At 32.0% G+C, this 21327-nt stretch overlaps 1 protein-coding gene and 1 pseudogene across 1 annotated transcript in view; one reads left to right on the top strand and one right to left on the bottom strand.

Annotated features, from left to right (window-relative positions):
• The window catches only part of LOC115445493, a 286442-nt gene that overhangs the window by 240602 nt on the left and 24513 nt on the right, over positions 1-21327 (bottom strand). The window lies entirely within an intron of this gene.
• Positions 48-1020, top strand: LOC119189901 (annotated as a pseudogene).

Below are 21327 nucleotides of genomic sequence, written 5' to 3'. Positions count from 1 at the left end.
CTACCCGCATTAAGTCAGCGTGGTATCCTTACCCTAGGCCTCTTAGAAACGGAGAGCGATTCTAACAGTGGAATGATTTAAATTGTATTATAAACAAATTGTATTTGGCCCAGTTACAGCAATTTGATACTTATAGATACTCTTTCTTGTAACAGTCTTATGGAGAATTATTCAGAAGTTTATAAAAAAATGTTAATATTTGAACAAACATTTTGCGGACCCGTCGTGTGTCTTACTGCGTATTGCACGGCCGAGGTAAAGTAATAAAAAATATCATATAACTATTGACATTTAACAACATACACCTAAGTAATATATACAACATATGTGTATTTTTATAGAAATTAGACGAAGGTGAAGTCAATATGATTCTGATTTTGCTAAGCATTGGGACGGTGGTGTTGTATTTCATACCAAGTCAGTTATGTACTTTTCTAAGAATAAAGGTGAGTCTTATACTTATAGCTAAATAATACTTGTTGATCGTATTAATATTAATTGTTTTTAACTCGTCAGTGTGTAATGCTTGCTGGGGCATTGACTTTTGGAACGGTGGGGTTGTCTTAAAATCTTACTTAGTTTTGATAATGCAAAGATCACTTCGACCGCTTCCTCTCCAAGTGCCTGGCTTTCAAGAAATGTCTATTCAAACATTTTCTAGCGTAAGAAATTTCTATCTAAATTTACTGCAGTAGTTTTTGAAAAAAAATTTTCTCATTACCCACTTCTTTATATTTCTTTTTCAGAAAATGACTTCAGCCTATTCCTGTTTTAATATGCTTCGACAGGCCAATCGTAAATAAAACGAAAATTGTAGTGATGAAAATGAATATACATGCTTTTTAAATCAACTAATATCTAATATTATAATAGTAGACACAACTATATTATAATAATGAAATGATTACGTCAATATACATATTTAATCACACGTTAATAATTATCATAACATGACGAACGTCACAATCAAATAGTACTTGAATAATGTGTCTTGTTAAAAGTTTGGGAAATGTAATTATTGGTACAGATTCGTTCTATCGTCATAAGGTAAATATTACTTTAGCAAATTATAAATACTTTATCATCGAAAATGTATATAAAACCTATAGTTAAAAGGACAAAGCAAATCTAATTAATGCTACTTAAAATAAAATATTCCTGCTTACTCTTCATTAAAGTTGTTTCATTTATCTGTCTGCTTATCCTAACACCAAAGAGATCTAGGATTGAACCGATTTTGTATAGGCAATTTTGTTTTGCAGAACTAGCTTATAAGACTGAATGTCAGGCTAAAATTCTTACAAATCAAATTAAAATTATTTAGGGAAGATTGTTTAGTCTAAGTGCCATATCACCAAAACCATCGAATCCTAAGTAAGAATTAGTATAAAAACAAAAATTATTATATGCTAGTCAAAAAATCCAACCAACAGAATATAATAAACAAGGAATCTCTCCCGCTCAAAATCGAATACCACACGTAAATTATCACACTCCACTGGACACTGAAAATAGACAAGGAGGAAAGAGGCGAGCTTTATCCAATAATAATTGTCACTTGAATTGGTCTATTTGCTCGCCGTCGCGCGATCTGATATTGAATATGGATAAAGTGAATCATATTCAGAGTGGTGGGTACCGTCAACTCGCAGAGTTTCAGATAAGAGGATTACTTACAAGTTATAATTGGTTCTCGCCATTCGAGTGAATAAAGAGAAAAACTCTGAGTCCTTTACGCGGCCCTCTCGAGTACTTAGATAACGATTTCTTTTCGTTATCAAATATACTTTTATCAACTTAAATGATCTGAACTGATCGCCTACACTCGGTACGTAGTTGTGTGGAATTAATTAAACATATACTTTGCCTAAACATTATTTATGTGTATTTTAATATATTGCTTTGTCTTTTTTGATAAATGATCATAATTCAAAAAGTCTCCTTGGGAATGTTAAAATAATGTACGTAGACTTAATATAGATATAATAATTAATATACAAGTTATTCCTAAATAACAAACATATTATGTAGTGTAAAATTAAACCTAATTTCTGTAACGAAAAGTCACAATATACCCATATTGTTTGGATACATTTTATTTCATTCAGTTTTATATTCCTCAATAAAGAAAATTTTATATAGTGTAAAATTAAACTTAATTTAAATAATAAGTCACAAAATATTATCGTTTGGATACACTTCATTTTATTTTCAACATAACTATAAATTAGGTAACATGAAAAATTTTATAGTCCTACAAAGTTGTAATTATTAAGTAACACACAGACACACCGCCGCGCCGACGAGATCTGCTATTTAAGTCCGCCAAGAATTGACCCCCTAACCTTAGACTTATGTCACAGCAGTTTCGCAAATCGTCGCTTTCTTAATAACTGAGGCTCTACATGCATATAAGAATGAGGTTTACTACACACTTGTTTTTGAGTTACCTGGTCATCTATTACATAAAACTAATAAATAACCAGACCGAATTGTCTTCTTTATTCTTGAAAATAAAAGAAATAAATATTATCTATAATTTTCTCATGATTCAAGGACAATGTAGCTTTCCAGTAAAATCATTTTCAAAATCGCTTTAGAAATTTGAAGAGAATCCCATTACAAACTATAATTACCTCTTCATAACATCCATCTATTTATACATATTATAAAACAAAGTCCCCAAAAGCTGTTTGTTTGTATGTGATCGAGTTTCTCAAATTCTATTGAACGGTCTATAAAAAAATACGGTTTTTACTAAAATATAGTGGTATTTTTGAGGATATTTTAGGTTATTTTATGTAAATTGACTGAAATATAATGATCACTGTTGAAGAGGTCACGTCGTTGTATTGTGTTTGAAAAACTTTGTTATAGACTGATTTCCACGCGGACGAAGCTGCGAGCACAGCTAGTTAGTGTATACAATAATGTCACTAAACGTCGTAACAACGCACAAGATCGTCTCTAACCTCAGTAAGGTCTGCTAATGTTAATACAAAGACCATTCTACACTTAACAATAGATTCGCAAACGCTCAAGTGGCAATGACTGACCATTGGTGAACATAATACATACATACGTATATGTAGAGATGTCATAATTTTAGATTTAAATCTTGATGTTCCTCGTCGCAAGTTATCTAAATTGAGAAAGAGAATTTGGGTAATTGATTCTAGTGTGGGAAATCGTATATAATATATCAGTGGGTAAGAGTCCATATAACCCAATTCCTGTCGGCTTTCCTTTATGTAAAGTTTATGTAGAATCTAACTATCATTAGAACATAATGATTTCTTATGTTTACGCGAATGTTACACATTGAAATGAAACTATTAAATCGGAACCCAAAGACCACCTGCCAGACTTCAAGACACTGTGAGCTTATTCTGCGTAGATCAAACCACAAACAGCTAAAATTAAAAAATATATATAATTGTAAAATGTAGGTAGATATTGTAACTTTGACATTGCAGATGAACAACACTTTTCATGCAAGCTAATAAATCATAATTTAGACAATAATGTTTATCTATAAGTGACCATATTGGCATATACCGTAAGAATGGTATGCCAAATTTTTCTTAAAAATCAAAATTATACTTTAATACATTAATTGATACCTATCTAATAATTACCGATATTTTGTCGCTGTCGGAAAAGTTCTTAAACCTATTTTACCCGCATTTAATGTGAAATCACATATTGCTAAGCATATTAAACCAAATTATATGTGTACAAATAACCTGTTACATTATAAATTAACCAACCATTACCCAAGACGAACTCAGTAATTTATATTTCATCATACAGTTTTCCTTAGGCAATATTTATTATATCATCAAAAATATTTCCCGTATGAGTGACCTGCATAATTATATATTGCAGTTGATTTACGGATATAAATGGTCCTCGGGGGTCGAATGATGTCGTAAATAGTTTTAACGATCGTTACAAGGATAGCTGAGATGAGTATATATTTTTTTTTCTAATTAATAATCTGTGAAAATTTGATGAGTATAATTTTACGGTGTTTAAAATTACGAATATTATATGACTAGCTTCCGCTCGCAGCTTCGCCCGCGTGGATTTCGGACTTCAAAAATGGAGCCGGTCACGAACGTTCGAGAATGTTCGTTTCACGAAGCTACTCGCTAGGTGATTCGCTAGCCTCTAGGTGCCAAGCAAGCCGCCTGCCTGTGCGTTCGCGACCTTATATATATACAAAAATAATCCTTATAGGATGATTCAGTATTCACGCATGATGGCTTATTATTAGCGTATTTCATGTATAACTTTGGTGTTTCTATACCGATTTCTATGATTCTTTTTTATGGAATATTTAATAATGTTAACTTTTTTAATTAGGGATGACTGACAGTGTTATAAACGTAAGAGTAGACAAATATAATGAGAAAGCTTCGAACTGGTAAGCTATCGGGAGTTACACGTGTTATTGTGAGTCAACCATAAAAGATAGACATATGCTGTTGTGGGATATTTTTACATAATTTTAAGGAGAACATTTCCGTCATACATGATTTCTGTGTAGCTTTAACCATTAAGGTTGCACACGCGACGGAAGCTTAAAAATGGAGTAACTTCTCCCGTTTTCCCAACATTTCCCTTCACTGCTCTGCTCCTATTAATTATAGCGTGATGAAAAGTATACTATAACCACCACAGGAGTATGACAAATAATTGTACCAAGTTTCGTCAAAATCCGTCGAGTAGTTCTTGTTTCTATAACGGTTATACAGACAGACAGACAGACAGACAGACAAAAAATTTACTAATTGCATTTTTGGCATCAGTATCGATCCCTAATCACCCCCTGATAGTTATTTTGGAAATATATTTCATGTACAGAATTGACCTCTCTACAGATTTATTATAAGTATATAGAAGATAGAAGAAGATTATGGAATACAACTTCCAAGTTCTCGCCAAAATTCCTTTCATGTTACTATTTAACAAAGTTAAATTAGGGATGAACGCTGCTAATCAATATAAACGTGGTGTAATGTCGAAATATATATTGATAGCTTTTGCCCGCGGCTCCGCCCGCGTTATAAAGTTTTCGGGCTAAAGTTTTCCGTTATAAAAGTCACGCTATATATTTTCCGGGAGCCTATGTTCTTCCCAGGGTCTCAAACTGTCTCCATACCAAATTTTATCCTAATACGTTGGGTAGTTTTTGAGTTTAACACGTTCGGGAAGACCGATGCAGTGGGGACTTTGTTTTATGATATATTTTTGTAGAACTTTTAAGAGGAACAATCCCGTCATACATTATTGTTGCATAACTTTAACCGTTTACGCAGCGCAAGCAACAGAAGCTCTCAAAACTAATAAATTGTCCCCGTTTTTGCATCATGTTTCATTACTGCTCCGCTCCTATGGGTCATAGCGTGACGATATATATAGCCTATAGCATTCCAGGAACAAAGGGCTGTCCAACACAAAAGAATTATTCAGTTCAAACTCCTAGTTTCTGAGATTAGCCATTACTGTTCTGCTCCTATTAGTCATAGCGTGATGATATATAGCCTATAGCACTCCACGAACAAAGGGCTATCCAATACAAAAGAATTTTTAGTTCGAACCGGTAGTTCCTGAGATTAGCCATTACTGCTCTGCTCCTATTAGGTATAGCGTGATGATATATAGCCTATAGCACTCCACGAACAAAAGGCTATCCAACGCAAAAGAATTTTTCAGTTTGGACCGGTAGTTCTTGAGATTAGCCATTACTGCTCCGCTCCTATTGGGTATAGCGTGATGATATATAGCCTATAGCACTCCACGAACAAAGGGCTATCCAACGCAAAAAGAATTTTTCAGTTCGGACCCGTAGTTCCTGAGATTAGGCATTACTGCTCCGCTCCTATTGGGTATAGCGTGATGATATATAGCCTATAGCACTCCACGAACATAGGGCTATCTAACGCAAAAGAATTTTCAGTTTGGTCCGGTAGTTCCTGAGATTAGCGCGTTCAAACAAACAAACAAACAAACAAACAAACAAACAAACAAACAAACAAACAAACAAACAAACAAACAAACAAACTCTTCAGCTTTATATAATAGTATAGATTAATGCGAATTAATGTTGTTTTGAAATTCTAGTCTAGAGACAGCTATCTCTGAATTTGAAGCCAATTAACATATCTATCGCATTATGATTGAATTGGGTAATATTTTAAAATATTGCCTGTAAGATCCTTAATGTCTTTGTCAAATTATTTGTCATACCAGCGGCTCTACGCCGTATTTCTAGAAACTAACTACTCGAAATTTATAATACATACATAAATAATTAAACATCATATTTCAACAAAATGTTGTCTTTACTTTAGTAGTTTAAAAGAAAATATATAATGTAGATATTGTGTCATTCATTAATATTAAAATTTTCTATAAAATCATTAATTTCGCACATCTACTACAATATACATCATTTGAATTTGCAACCAATACTATTAAATTAACAATTGAATAAGGAATATTTTAGTAATTTATAATTTTCAATAAGCCCTTAAATTGATTTTTTAGAGTAATTTTTGTACATCTTTGCATATTCCCGCCATAACTGAAGCGCCGAAAATCTACGGAACGTATACTCAAGGCCGTTTGCTCGGGGCGGGTCTTAAGCGTAAATTACTAAACGGTAAATTACTGTCTTGTTCGCGTAGTTGTATTACTGTATGCTGTGTTGAGGTTTCGGGTTCAATTCCCAATTTGGTTATAATTTTTCCTGGATAATATCAGCCCGGATCTGAAATTTGCGCCTGCCATCCCTCTATCACATTATGTCATAACTATAAGTGCATTAAATGACTGCCCACGGAACTTATCCCTCTGTTGCTAAAAGGTGTGAGTGTGCGTCTGTGTGTTCTGCAGCGTAAAGTCAAATTCAACCTACATTTTGTTGAATGAAAACTTCCTTTGGCAGGATGATATCACAGGTCCCTTTATAGTATTCTCGTAAATGACCTCACTTTGTTTTCATTCTCGGGTTGTAAAAAAATCTAAATGTGCGTTTTATTTCCATTTATTTATAACTTAATACGACCATAAATTAAGTGTTGTTACAATTATAAATGTTAAGAAAACATATTGATTATCGAAAACATACAATATGTGATTTATGCGATGATAATGTTTTTATTTGAGCCATAAATTTGGAAAAGCGAATACATTGGCTAAAATAGATTAAAAATATGTATCCCGCTTCGTTTACAATGTTGAAGTGAACAATTTTTATTATTGCTGATGTCATTAAAGGAAAATATATAACCTAATGCAGTTTAACCTACATAAAAACCTAGTAAATCCGATCCGATCCATTGACAAATTAAGTCTGAAATGTAATGTAAATGAATTTAAAACAAATTTATTTCGTGCAAGATATTTTATCACAAGACAAACGCAGTTTAGTGCCATGAAAAAGATTATTCAAAGTTCTGGAAGGTAGACACCTTGTCTAAGGAGTAGACACTCCTTATAAAATAGATATATATAAAATGTAGGTATATATCTTTTTATAAATGTTTATACAAAGTTGTGACACTCACCACCAGCCGAATGACGTACTTGCCTGGCCTTTCAATTATAAAAAATAATACAATATCTTTAATTATATCACCTATTACTGGCAAGTCGTAGTTGCTGATTCCGCCTGGGGCTTCCCAGACTGCATTCGCCATTTCGTTATGCGAAAGTAAATGTAAATATACAATCATTAAGAAATCAAAGCTTTCGGTCTTTAGTTCGTTGACGTCACATGTGTAAATATTGTCGTAACATGGATCGGATCATGGAAGTCTGTTATAGTCTATTACTTTAAAATATAGAATACGTATCTACTTTAATATTTATAGAAGTCCGAGTGAACAGTGTGCTCAATTGAATGACTTAGTTTTTAATTATAATTATTTAATTATCAAAAAAATCATCATAGACTTTCTTAAGCCACTTATTAGATGACGTATTTCCATTATAAACTATACACTCTATAGTGTAAAAAAAAAACTGCAGCCAATATTCCACACAAATACACAACACAATTTTGAATACGTAATATACTCTTAATGATATTGTAATAAAAAAATAATAAATAAATCATATCCAATAAAATTTTAAAATTTATAAAACGCATAATAAAAACGCACGCAACGAACCGTTGCAGTTAATTACAAAAACGGTAATTTCAATGTAAAGTCCGCCCGGAGACGTCCGGAAACCTGTTTAATTTTACTCTGGAATATTGAGTTTTTGCAATATGGAACGAAAAGTTTTATCAACAATCTTTTTTAAAAATATTATTATTTATTGATATTTCCGACTAATCCTTATCGTGTATGTTTTGGAGAATATACCTAATATATGCAATATTTAATTGGCATATTTAGATTTTACTTCTTTTAAGTTTTACGCTGGTTATTGACGCGTATTCTTATTTATTTACATATTGAAAGTAGTTTAATAAACCCATAAATCAGACTTAGTCACAGACGGATGAGAAACCTTCAAACAAAATTATGTTATCACCTACTTCTACAAAAAGCACAAAAAATGAGTATAATTTAATTAAAAGAAGGAAGCTTGTCATCATTTCTTGTGGACAATAAAAATATAAGGATATTTTTGCTATCACAAGAAATACCTTCATTACTCAACTGTCAATCAGGTGTTGTGAATAAGAGCCGATAAAATTGACTTAAAATGTAGTCATACATTATGTTCAGTGACTCAATGAATATTTTGAAATGGAAGAGTGATCGTTTCGATCCATGTGCGTTATCAATACTAATTCTTTGAATAGTGTTAAGAAAAATAATATTTATACATCGAATTGTAAGGAGTATTTCATAGTAATTGGGTTTATTGTATCCATTATAATAATTTACACTATATTGTAGGCTTGTAGGAAATAACAAGTTGGGTCTTAATGAAATTTGAGTTAAATTTAAATAATGTTAAAATGACAACCACACGTATCAGTTTCGTTCAAGAATCAAGAAAAAATGGTTTTTATAAATACATATCTTTATTGGACATTTAAAAAACATAAAAATTGTTTTAATACTGCCCCTTGGGCCTTTGTTTTGATAATATAATTATAGAAAACCGTGCGGAATGATTTTAAACCTTAACAATTTAACATACAAGCATAAATGAAATGCGTATTTGTCTTGTTTTACATATCATACGATATCATCATCTGGCTTATGCCAATATTTCATATTGTAATAAAGTTTAAGCTTTGATTACTCGTAGCCGGCTTGACGTCAACCTTCCTTTGTCTCGTTTTATTTTTATTGATATCGTTTCAACGAAATTAATTTGCTATTGTACCCCTTTGAATCGTGTTTACGACGCGTTGATATTTATTTTTACAAGGAAAAATGGATGCATGAGAATTAATTTCGTAGTAGATAGGTTTGTTTAGTTAGGTGGTGGTGGCTTTGTCTATTTCTATCGCCAATTAGTATGGAAACAAAAGGGGGTGTATTCCGTTTTATTTTAAAGACATTGCACTCAACGGATTCAGCATTCATATACCATCGAGTGACGAGTACAGGTGAATGATAATAATGCAAAGTTATGGGTGATTTTTTCAGTTTGTATGCAGGCTAGAAATGGTCTCTCCATAGGATATATGGACTATATTCTTGTGTTTTGTGGTGCTTAGCATCATGTACGGACAAACTCGTCTCGTCAATATTACATCGTAAATACCTATATCTTTAACGAACCTATTAATAAATCATAGTTTTTTGTATTGCCTTGTCCTAATTAATTTAAAGGTTGAATTCACATTATAAAACGTAAAATCGATTTATAAATCAAGAGACAATTTATAAATAGCCAGCGTACGAGTTTAGATCAATTAAGATAATATCTTATATTAAATTCAATCCATCAAAATTCTTTTTTTATCGATGTTATCTTAATTTTAATGCGACATAATATTTTATACCATGATACCATATACAAAGAATTCTGACTAGAAACTTCTCGATGTTTCAGATTAAACTATTGAAAAGTATTCCTCACGATGTATTAGGCTTCGATCTGACTGTACCAATTTATCGATCCAAACCAGATTAATTAATTAATTTAGTAAGTAAGCTGGATTCATTTCATAGTAATTGTATACAAAATGATAGCTTGTTGCGATCACTTTGTGTTGCATATTGGTGTATCGCATTAAAATTTCGATCATTATTTTTCCTAATACGATCTACTCGGTCCCGGATTACAAACGTAAACTAAATACATAGTAGATGTCATAACAGTATTTCATCAACTTTATAAATTCGTAATCAAGCGAATTCTTAACACGACCACGCCGTGGACGCATACATCAACATACCAAAAGGTCATTTAGAAAACTATCGTGTAAATTAGAATACGCAACCTCATAGTGCCATAAATATCAAACGCTAAGACAAGACATTATATCATCGCATAGTCAATATACAAATAACAAAGCCAGTGACGCAACTAACTGCAATTGTTTATGCATTCTAAACAAATTTAAATATAATTCAGACGGCGTACAGCAAATAAAATTCCAAGATCGAAATCTTGAGACGTTAAACAGTGAGCTTCTTTTGAAGTTGGGCTAGGTGGCATAGATTATGAAAGTATTAAGACGTTCCAATTCTTTGTTGGATTTAAATTTCTGGCAATTGATACCTAAATTGAGGAAGAGTTTGTTTGTTTGGACGCTTCAATCTATATAATTACCTACGGTTCAAATGCTGTTTTTTCTCAGTCTTTCCAAGCTTCATACACGGCCTTTGAATGCTATTTCTATCTCAGAAACCGTTCTTAACCCCAAAGTTTTCTTAATAAAAAAATTGAAAAAATTTAGCCGATTAATTTAATTAGTGATATTATTTATTCAAATGAGGCTCTTATCTTATGAAAGTACAACTAATTTGTCAATTGTGTTACCAAAAATGGACAAAACATAATGTTGATAAAAATCAAAAGCCTGGTTTGGCATAATTGCTTGCGGTGTTCATTAATTAAAATGTGTGTTATTTATTTGCAAATATTTTTATTGCTAACGTCCAGAAGGATTATCATAAATCTAATTGTAAGTTTAATGTGTTTAAAAAGGTTATGACAAACTCATATCGGGGAGCTAAACACTGAAAGGGGCTCGATTGTAGATTTTGAGTACCGAAGACGCTGTCAGGGTAGGCACCATCGCTTTTTCTATTTTTACCGCCAATCGATCTGCTAGCACTGGCATATATCATTTATCAGTTGGAATAATAATTTAGTTATTACTAGTTTTACCCGCATGTGAAAGTCTGCTAAGCCGCAATAAGCGAGCTTGGTGAACTAAGGCCTATACCCTTATAGGCCTATACCCACTCATTGGTAGAAGAGACCCGTGCTCAGCAGTGGGCAAATAATATAGGACTGATATTATTCACCTACTTATAATTAAATGTCTTAAAATGATGACCGCGGTGCAGCGTTTTCCAATTCTAAGTTTTGAAGATAGGTACTGGTACAAAATCATCACGCTAACCATCGAATCGCTTGTCTCTTCTTTTAGTCATATAATCTATTGACTACATAATATACTATGTTAACTAAATTTCTTTATACTACATATTATACTATGTTTACATACATAAATACCAATTCTACATATTCACCAGTACAAGAGGCGTAACAATCAATACATGACAGCTATCATTCACCTGGCATTGTCCGCGGAACCTGTCGTAGCAATGAATGCTTTCCAGAATGCAGAATTGAATGTATGTAGTACCTTGACCTAATACTATTAATGTTTTTTAGACCTTGGATGAAGACGTTACTATATAATATCACGTCATGTGAGCATGTAAATAGATGCAGTATTGAATCTGTGTTATTTAAATCAGATTTGAAAGCGGATGTTTTGAATGACGTAATTATTTCTAGTTTGTACTTAATATTGAAATTTTATAACATGTAATCATTTAGAAAGAAATAAATGGTGTTACACAAATTAATATGTACCTTTTATTTTATTTTTTTAATATTATAAACATATTTATCTTATTATGATTAGGCAGAGGTTTGACTAGCATAAATACTTTATCGTAATATTCTATTCCGACATATTATAAGAAGCTGTTTATTCAAGTTCTCTACTTTTGACAGAAATTCCCTTCTTGGACAACTCAGTTATAATAGAACAATTGTCAAAAATTCAAAAACAGAATTGCTTTTCAACCCTCTGTTTAATTTAATCTGTGGACCACGTAATCGGGTCAAATGCTTCTCCAAAAACAATGTACTTGATAAACTGACCCTCAAAGTAATTGTCTTAAGGTTACATAACACACTAATACAAAATACTAACGGTATGATAATGTTTACGACTTTTGAATGTTTAATTTATAACATTGTTTACACAAAACAAATTCCATTTAAATAGACTCCAATAGAACTGTTGTATTTAGGTATTAAAATTGATAATTGTTAATTCTTTAAAGCATTTAAAAATAGAACTATATTCATTACAAAATAAGTTACATCAACAAAATTAAAATATGTTTTATATTTAGGTGTTAATTAAATAAATATTCAAACCAAGATTCCAAACTCTAATGCCGATGATATAACTGTTACGTGTCTACCCATTAAAACAACTTGTCATTAGCAATTAGTGAAGAAACTGATATTTAATATGTGCCCAGTAATTAAGAAATGACTTAGCCTTAAACTTGTGTAATGTATCCTTGTTAGTTTAAATACATTATTGAATTGGGAATATTATATTGCTGGTGAACGGACTATTTCGATTTGTGTATAAAATTGCTCCGTTTAGCTTATTTTATTTTGTTAGGTGTTCCTCACGGCTTTGCCCGTGTGAAATACCTTTCCCCGCAATAAAAGTCTTATTTAAAAATCAGATTAAATTACATTATTACCCATAAGAACTAATTAGCTAGCGGGATAAAAGGTAGCCTATGTATTAATCCAGTATATAGTCTACCCCTATGCCAAATTTCATCCAAATTCGTTGACTTGTTCCTCCCTTCATAAATTTTAATAACCGTAAGATAAAGTAAGAAGTAAGATTTATTGAGTTAAGCAGATACGTCTTCGTAAAAATAGTCACTATGTATAAATTCACGAAATATAATAAATTAATTAATCAAAAAATATATGTTATACAAATGAAAAAATCAAAAAATGTACATTAAATTTACTGTTTTATTTTTTATCCTTAAGGTTATAGAATTTCGTCATATTAAATTTTAAAGGCCGAAATATCCATGCATATTAATTATTTTTACGTTTTTCTTTCAACTGCGAGAACTAATCACTAACTAGACGTAAATTTAAATTCTTTACTTGTCAATACTTGTTTAGTTACCCAGATTAAAGGTGAAACAAAATGTATGAAAAATGGACCTTAAGCTATAACCTTAAATAGACATTTGAACCTTTACATTTCTTCGATATTTTTTTTTCTTTTAATCACTCATATTTCGAATTATTTTTGCTTACGAATAATAACCTAATAATGAAACAGCGTTCATATCATAATCAAATGGCACGTAATTTTTATAATACGAAAAGTTCGCGGTAGATTATAAGATTGTATTCATTTCATTATGGCTTACATAATTTTCTTTCTTACGAATATCATCATTAGAACTAATATAATATATTATTATGCAGGTTTTTAATATAATAGTGTGTCCGCGATAAATAAAATAAATATGTAATACTTTATGTAATTCTCTAGTATAATGCAACAACTTCAAGTGATCATGATATTTATATACAAATACTATTTTGTATTTATTTGAATAAAAAATAAATACAAAATAAATTAATAAATAATTTTCCTAAATTATTTGGATAATAATGTAAGAAAATATATTAATCTTCTTTGTGTCTCTTTATTTTACAATGGTTACAATAAAGAGTATTTGTATTTATATTTTGTAATAATTATAATCTATAGGTTCCTAGCTAAGTATTTCTTTATGAAAAATAAATTTACAATTATTTATTAAGGTCTAGATACTGTATTCTTTATAAAGCTATTTTTAGGAGATTCATTCTATACTTGCTTTTTCTCGCGGCTCCGCCCGCTAAAGTCCCGCCTATAAATTTTTCCCGGGATATAAAGTAGTAGTAGCCTTTGTTCTTCTCGGGATTCTAAACAATTTCCAAACAAAATTTCATTGAAATCGGTCCAGTAATACAGACGTGAAAACGTAACAAAGTTATTTCCGATTTAATTATTTCATATTTATAGTATAAATATCACGGATTCAGAAAACTACATTGTATTCATTACTAAGAATTGTGAGAGCTCTTACAATTTGAATATTTATTCTTGCATTAATCGACACTTCTAGTGAACTCTCGTGTTTACAAGCTGGAGTAATAAAACTTTGTCATTTATTTTACAGCCTTGAATTATGTTAATTGCTTTATCTTAAAGTCGTGAGACTAGTCGTTTTAAGTCATATATTAGATGACAATAATATAAAAAAAGCGGCGATAGCATAGTTAGTTGTGGAACGGACTGCCGAGACGAATGTCCGCAGGTTCAAATCCTAAGGGCACACACCTCTGACTTTTCTAAAAATTATGTGTGTATTCTTTGTGAATTATCGCTTGCTTTAACGGTAAAGGTATAACATCGTGAGGAAACCTGCATACCTGGGAAGTTCTCTATAGGAATTTCGAAGGGATGTGAAGTCTACCAAACCGCACTAGGCCAGCGTGGTGGACTAAGGCCTAATCCCTCTCAGTAGTAGTGGAGGTCCATGCCCATCAGTGGGACAGTATATAGTACAGGGCTGATATTATTTATCATTATTTAAATACTTTTTAACTCATTTATGAGATGACGGTAACATAATATCTAAATACATTTACTCCGCAATATATATTACGAATTATTATATACACGAAATTTATTAATGAGTCAGTCGCCTTTTTAACTAGAAGATTACTTTGTCATTCATTATAGGGATTAGGATACGATGGGTCTGACAGTCAACCTTTGGATAAAAGCCCCCAAATAAAAATAGAATAAAAATAAAACGAAATATATTAGGTTAATCATACCCTTCGAAATGAAATCCCTTTTCATATTTATATAGAAGAATGCTTATAATTACGTTTCATTTTCTTCCAGTTACAACATTAGTAGAAGAAAAAGAAAAAAGTTAAAACAAATCAAGAAAAAAAAACAAATCAACGCGCTGCTTTTATCATTTACAACGCAAAGCACTCGCTTTGCTGTTGCGTAAAACAAACCTGACAGTGCTTTTGGATTAAATAATCAAAGTAATGAATCACTTTGATAAACTGATCTAGAATTTTTTTTTGAACTGTCACCATCTTATCCACGGCACCAGCGGATGTTTTAAATAACCAACGACTTTGTCTATCTGTATGCTAAATTCCGTTCAAATCAGTTCAGCTATTTATGCATTTACTTCTCACATACAAAAACAAATTGTCATATTAATTACTAGCTTTTGCCTGTGGTTTCACCCGCGTGATATAAAATTTCCTGAGATAAAGCCGATACCACTAAGGAGTAATGTAGCTCCGTATTAGTGAAAACACTTCAAAATCTGTAAAATTTTACCCGAGATTAGCGCGATCAAACAAACAAACTCTTCAGCTTTATATATTAGTATAGGTAATGTTTTAGAAATAATATTATAATTAAAGTTCTACGAGGTTATACACTCATCTTCTGGTTACTAAATATGCTGGACTCTTCCTCGGTAATAATTAACCCAGTCTCGATGACGTAAGCATTCCGCAAATTGTATGTTTCGCGTTCATTCTTTACGTTAAACACCTCATTGCGTCTATAATTACGATACAGAAACAGTTCTTTGTTTCATTTATCAATTTCCTCCGTAAGAGAGAATTATTTACGTATCAGAAACTGCTATGTTTATTGCGCGATGGATAAACGCTATCACGCCATGCAGAGAACCCGATTGCCTTCAACTGTTTAATATTTTATCCAATATTGGCTGTGAAATGCATTTTACAATCTATTGTTTAAAACTTGTAGCAGTTGAAAATCTAATTTTAAAGACAAAGACGTTCAAAACCTTTGTAATGCATTTATTTATTTCTTATACTGGCAAGGCAAAAGGACTGATGGTAAGTGGAGTGGGTTCTAATAAATGTCGACTGACGAGAGATGATTACCCCTCGGCAGTCGACACAATTATGCCGGCCTGTTAGAACTGAGGTATAAACAGGTTGATCCCGGAACGCGATATATGTACTAACGTGAGCTAGTATGGCGGATTTTAACACAGTGTATACGTTGGTCGCTTATTAGGTGGATATAAAATATACCCTTATACCATTGTGTAATATGTGGCTTTGATTTTAACTAAAAAGATATTATAGAACCTATTGTTAGATCAGTATAATTTAGCGATGCTCTTGAATGGTGTAAGAGATAAAACGACAAACGAATAAATCGTGGAATCAAATCAATAAATTATAAATCGATTAATCAAATCGGTTATTCACTTTCAATTTCAAATTTCGAATTTAAACATTCTTGGGCCTGAAATCAACAACCTACTTCGTATAAACATAATGACGTATACGTTGGTTCGTGACAATCGCTTCAGTATCGAGTTTGAATCGAAAATTACGCAACCGGCTTTTGTTAGTTTTTTGTCGAGACGCTGATACTTTTGTGACACACAAACGTTTAGTTTGTAGCATAAAATAAAAACAAACGTTTATTTGTAAACATTGAATATCGTGCTATCAAAAATAATGGCGAAACAGGTGAAGTCACATATAAATAAGGAAACTTATAAATCTTTATGTACGTCATATGTGAACTTAAAGCTATCATTAAATATATATCGCAACGAAGGTTTACGCGAGCATTAGCGACCTCCAAGTAAATGGGTTGACATTCAGAAATACATGTGATTATGAAATATCTAATAATAACGCTTTGTAAAGTTGACCTTTCGTTATAGATTTATGATTCAACTTTAATCATATTTGTCATTATTAAATTTGTTTTGGTACATAATGTAGTAAGAACTTACAATGATTTACTTATTTACGTGCTCAAAGTCACACCTCTGTAATATAAGTATGATTCAGTTACAACGTTACGAAATTACTGGACTTATAAGACTTTGTCCATTTTGAAGCCATTTACATTTTATTAATTTTATCATGACTTCAATAAAATATGCATAAGTCCTAATTTCTAACGGTTTACACAGTCGTTTGTTTCGAAACACTGAACTAGTTTGCCATGGAATAGCAAATGGTATATTAAATTTTTGTACGTAATAACTATCCACTTAATATTAACTACTTCAAATGGGGGTTGCGTATAACTTGTTCTTTGGTACCCTAAAATAACCAAATCTTAGTATTTATAAATCAAAAACACGAATTTACGCTCTAACTTTTAGTAAATTTGTGTTTACTATTATATTGAATAGAGTTTAAAATCGTATTAAAGGACGAAATAGACGACATGAGAGTAAGATTAGAATTACTAAAAAAAACAAAACAGTGCATGATTTTTATCACATGCAGCTAAAATTACGTCCTTCAACTAACTTTAACAATATGAGAATCATGTTTTATAATGGGCTTCAACGAAAGCCACTTAATTTTTAATGCACATAACAAAAATGTTGGTAAAAATATTGCCACACCCGCATAACAGTGTGTAGCAAGTGTTACTCAAATCAACAAAGCATGACAAACATTATTCACCAGATCACCTGCACTCTATATTGTGGGAATGAATTGTGTTGCGAGCCGCAATTTTTTTCTACACGAGTATTATAATGAACTCATTAAGACTTGACGAATAAAAACGTCTTATTGATAAAACAACATCCGTATACAGAAAAAAAAATCGCGGAAATAACATCATTTCTCGTTAGTGGTAAGTTTTTTACGCGTGTCAGTTTTCATTATTAATAACATGAAAAAAGTTGGAAACAAAGAAAGATTTATTCAAAATATTTTATACCGATGAGTCTTCATTTCGTTTTGCAATATTTCACTGTCGTGGTCTGCAATTTCTTGGAATTATTTCCTATTCTTTCTTTGGTTTTAATTACATCATTAATATGAAAGTGACAAGTGAACAAAGAAAGAGGTAATAGTTTACATTTAAAACCACAGTAAAAATAATTTACGCGCACATTCTTGTTATATAGTATGAATATTTTGAAGGTCAACAGAATTTCAAAGATAATTAATATACTTCACGAAAATATTGTACCTATAATATTCGTCATTATGGTTAAATACAAACTTTTACTCTTTAAACTAAAATGGAGGCAAAGGAATTCGGAATAATGCCTCATACGAAACTATCATTATGAAACAACAAACACTTCGCACACTGTCAAATTGTTTTTGCCCATTGTCGTTCGGTTTTGCAGCAAGAACATGAGAAAAATCTATCGACATACTAACATTATTTTTCCCATGTCGTTCCACTTACCCACAAATCGTAATACTTATGTAAATCCCCCCTGATATAATACTACGTGTGACGGGCAACTTGCACTTTCTATGAGCGTACTTTCTCGGCTATTGTGGGCCGAGGTGACGCAATCGCCGAATGGCCGGTGACGTCATAAACGCATCTGCCTATCGGCTTGTTTATTTATTAAGTATTGTATATAGTATGGACTTTTGAGTTAAACTATGGTGTAAATACAGACTAGTCATTTAACGATTTGTTTTGATAGTAATACGAGATCGGAAATATTCAGCCATAATTGATGCTTCGATATAATCAAGAAAAGCAATAATTTCACTCAGTAATAAATAATTTGACTGCCTCGATGGCGCAGTTGTATCGCGCGGTACTACACCGCTCTGAGGTCCTGGGTTCGAATCCCAGGACGGGAAAAAGTGATATTGGGTTTTTCTACTCAATGTACCCGGAGTCTAAAATTTGTACCCGATATGGCAATAGGCTCGCCCCCTATCACATCATGGAACGGAACACAAGCGAAAAGCGGATGCCCCGGTTGCCCCTGGCCTCTACTTCTTCGGAGATAAAGGCGTGACGTCTATGTATAAGTAACTTCACTTAACTTTCTTACGTTTACTACAAAAACAAGAAAAAGTAACATTAACACATATTTTCCATTTTCTCCGCAAGAAACTTGTACTAATAAGTACTTTCTAACATTCCCACTGCGATAATTTCATATCATACGTCCACAATTTTGTGTCAACGTGCACAATCCGTTTTCCATCTACGGCAAACCTTCATTATGTGTTAACAAACTTATATGGAAGGCTACACTGTGTTAAATTGTGTAGGCAGTGAGACGACGAATTGAAATCGGCTGTCACCAATCTTCCCACGGTTGATTTATAAACAGAAGGAAATGCTACCAAAAGTGAAGCAACCGAAGTAAACTACCTTTTGGGTAGTGAGAAATAGTAGACAGTTCAATGCAATACAAATGTAACAAGACAAACTATAGATCTCAATGCATTTTAAAGATTTTAAATTACAAATCGGTGTAATAAGCTATTCAATTCTGAAGATACATTTCGGAATAACTGTCAGATGTAGTGATGCAGTGAATAGTGCCAATTTTGCATATAATGAAATAATATTTGCGAAATACTAATTCCAAATAACAAATGTAATATAATAATCTATAATAAGTAGGTATCAATCAACGTAACGAACCAATTTATCTGTGATTTCTTAAAATCTACGAACATAATATAAAATTATTTTTCAATTTTAAACAAAAATAAACCAACTAACCGGTGTAATAAACATAAAACTGATTATATTAATATTTTTAGTCGCCAAGATAGATGTTTCTCGAATGATTTTTTATTTTTCTGTCTTAGGTAGTGTTTTAACGTGTTGGAGATTTGAAAAAAAAAATGTTAGCTTTAACAGAATTGAAAAAAATGACAATACCAAAAAAAAAACCAATGACATTTTGAAACCTGCAAAAAAAAACAAAAGACATTTTGACATGACGTGTCAAAAAACACAAATATCATTTTGGCAACTGTCAAAAAACGTTGATTTCAAAACATAATTCCAACATAACGTTTCTTGATTTTAACTTACTCTCTGTTCCACTACAGGCATATTATATATGGCAATCGCATACCTACAGGATATATTGTACATATATAATAGATTACGTTGTTTCATATCAATTGTCAATATAAAAAGTGAAAGTTTTGTCAGTGCTCCACTGTCCATTGTTCGATAAAATGATAACACACTCGTACACATTTACTAACATGATTTGTTGTGTACTTTGTTCTCTATTGACAACGGGATTTTTGTAAATTAATTAAAGGAAATGTTATCTTATAATTTACGATATAAACTAGAAAAAACTAACCATTTTATCACCAAAAGGTAAACCAGAGGAGTTACTAAGGGACAAAAATTTCGAGTAACTTCTATCCGTTCCTTAATATAATACAAGGCGAGGCTATCGCTATATTGGGAACAATTTAGAGCAAACTAAATCATTAGTTTCCCTTTTGGTAACAATAATCACAACGGGGTCTGGACGGGAATAAAGCCTCAATATTTTTTACTTTAAAATAAAATAGACGGTTAATTAAATTCTTATTAGATCGTGATAAGTTACAAATCAATAGATTGCATGACGAGATTAAAAGAAACGTTAGATCCGCTTGCAATTACGAATGTCCACGTTGCTATGATATAATCGTTATTGCTATCGACCAACTGTTTTACAGTACTGGGCAGTAAATGTATCTAGCTATAAACTGATACAATACTCGGAAGTGAATATTACGCACCGGCTTTACTAATAAACTGCCTCGGCTTAGTTGTATTACAGTACGACTGGAGAACTTAGGTCTAGGGTGCGATCCCCGAGTCGGACAAAGCGATATTTTGTTCTACTCAATATGAACCTAGAGTCTCGAATTTGTGATCCGATATAGCGATAGATTTACCATCTATCACATCACAGGACAAAATACACACGGCGGATAGTTGCATCAATTTCGTCTCTGCCTAGCCCTTCAGGAATAAAAGGCATGTGTGTGTGTGATTTAATAATAATAGTTCTTTAATATTGTTCCACTGCTGGGCAATGGCCTCTTCTACAACTAGCAGTTTTTAAGCCTTCGTCCACTACGCTGGGTAAGCGCGAGTTGACATATTCAACGTCGAATTTAGTAAAAGATAAATATTGCGTTCCAGTTTTGTAGAGCGTCGTCTCAGTCACACTCATGTGACTTGGTACTAACTTACTGCCAAGTATTGCA

Source organism: Manduca sexta, chromosome 20, assembly GCF_014839805.1.
Source record: "Manduca sexta isolate Smith_Timp_Sample1 chromosome 20, JHU_Msex_v1.0, whole genome shotgun sequence".
In the NCBI taxonomy this organism is placed as follows: domain Eukaryota; kingdom Metazoa; phylum Arthropoda; class Insecta; order Lepidoptera; family Sphingidae; genus Manduca; species Manduca sexta.
This window is presented reverse-complemented; position numbering and strand designations above follow the sequence as displayed.